The sequence below is a fragment of the Drosophila persimilis genome, unplaced genomic scaffold (genome assembly GCF_003286085.1).
Source record: "Drosophila persimilis strain 14011-0111.01,24,50 unplaced genomic scaffold, DperRS2 tig00001093-arrow-arrow-pilon, whole genome shotgun sequence".
In the NCBI taxonomy this organism is placed as follows: Eukaryota; Metazoa; Arthropoda; class Insecta; order Diptera; family Drosophilidae; genus Drosophila; species Drosophila persimilis.
In genome coordinates, this window is record NW_020825413.1 from 49,243 (window position 1) to 51,554 (window position 2,312).

Sequence of the window (2,312 nt, forward strand, 5' to 3'; positions counted from 1 at the left end):
CGGTGAAAACACCGGCTTAACTAGTCGAAGATCTTGAAGTAGGGAATATTCATTTAATAAGGGACTGAAAATGCCGTTCGACCTCGGTAATCCGTATGGGTACGGTTGATCAGAGTAGCGTTCCTCAGAATAGGTGGTTTGGAAAAACGGGGCAAAAAGATCGGCAATTGCCTGATTATTATTTGCCGACATATTACAAAATGATAGCGAGGATGGGTGTGCGGACGTTCTACGCTTACTGCTTACGAAGCAGTAAAACTGCTTAGGGTCCTGAGAAAAACGTATCCTGCAACGAGATAGGTAGTTCTTATAGCATTGAGCATTAAGAACTGAAAAGTTTGACCGAGCTATTACATAACGAGAGTGAGAAGTAGGAGAACCCACTTCTTGAAATTTTTTATAAAGTCTTGATTTTAAGTTTTTTAGACTGGATAACTCTTGGGTAAACCAAGGGGGTTTTCCAGATCTAATCGGACAAGAAAGCGGGACACAAGAATAAAAAAATGTGCCAAGAGCATTGTAAAAAATGTTTGTGCCTTTTGTGACATCAGTGCACAAGTACAAAGCGGACCAATCAAAATCCCTAATTAGGTTATTAAGCTTCGCAAACTCGGCTTTACGAAAGCAGCGGACACGTTCAGGTAGTCTACTCGACCGATCCAATACAGTTGGTCCTATATCTAGCGACACCTCGAAAGTTGGGTGGTAGGCGTCTTCAGGTATAGTGAGTGGAAGGGTTCGGGTTAACAACACTATGGTCGGATCCGATACAAAGCATAGATCAAGCAATCGACCCAAGGAATTTTTCACATGATTGACTTGAGACAGGGACAGGTCAAGCAAGCCGTCAACAAAGTCATGTCGTGACATGGGCACTAGGATACTAGACTCGTTTACCGAAGACCAAACAGTTCCTGGCAAGTTGAAGTCACCAAGAACTATCATATGATCTTTATCAGATAGCGAGGAAGAAACAGCGGTTAAAGCGGACAAGTGCTGCTCATAAATTGAAATATCCGAAGAAGGTGGGATATACGAGCAGGTAATGAATATAGCGAAAGCGGGAAGAATCAGTTTTACACACAGGAATTCCAGTTCCTGTTGAACTTGGACTGTGAAGTGTTCTGACGTGAAGTAAGAGTCCACTGCAATTAGAACCCCTCCTGCACGTCGAGACGAACGGTCTTTCTAAAAGTTGTGTACCGACCTGCCAAAACCTCGGAACTAAGAATGTCCGGCTTTAACCAGGTTTCAGTAAACACAATAACGTGGGAAGCAAATGCAACACTATCCCGGAAAAGAATGCTGAGCTTACTACGCAAGCCTCTTACATTCTGATAGGATACTAAAAGAGAAGTTAGTTTTTTGGAAAGGTTGAAGCAAGACGGGAAGTTGAGGAAGAGGAAGTTGAGGTTGAGGGTGGCACACTGGAAAGATTTGGAAGGGATATGGGGGGCCTATTCTTCTTCTTAGCCTTAAACTCCTTCACCACCAAATGCTCCGGCCAAAATTTGGCGGAGCAAATGGTGTCAAATTGAGTTGGGGAGATGCTTATCTTAAACGAGGCTATCTCCCTTCACCACAGGTCTAGTACTTGTGGTGGCAATATCCGGAGGTCCGGAACGTCTATTTACTGGTGGGATCGGGATAGACGGGACAACTAGTGAACTTGCGGACACCACGGACACGGACGCTGTAGACGTACTTGGCTGCACATTCTCCGAGGCGATGAATTCGGCTACCGAATCTGCATCGTCAGCAGCTGTCGTTGCCTTTGGAGTGGCAAACGAGATCAACTGCTGCACACTTGGAGTGGTCGGAGTCAGTTTTTCGGCGGCGCACGGCTGAGTGACGGTTGGCACTTGCAGGTCCCGCGGAGTGACCTTTTTGCGCCTCGGAGACTCATTCAGCAGTTTTAAACCGCTAAACTGAGCCTCCATGGCTAGGAGCCGATCGTATTGGTTTTTGAAACCAACGGTCAGCTCCTTAAAGCCACTCCGCGTCTGCCTCATGAAAGATACCATGTCCTTCTCCACCGCACGGCATGCCTCGCCACTGTAATGCAAGCCATTACGTTTGGCTATAGCATCACTCACGAGGCCAGAAAATCCCGCGCATTTTGCGTGGACTACGCTGTCGCAGAGCCAGCAGGGGACATTCGGCTGATCGTGAGTGAATCTGCTTCTTACAGGTTTTTTTGGCGCAGACCACAGCGTATTCCATTTTATATATGTATTTGCTCAAAAAAAATTTACGAAAAAAAATTAAAATTTCCAAAACAAATTGGTATCAGATTAATGTGCCAGACAGAC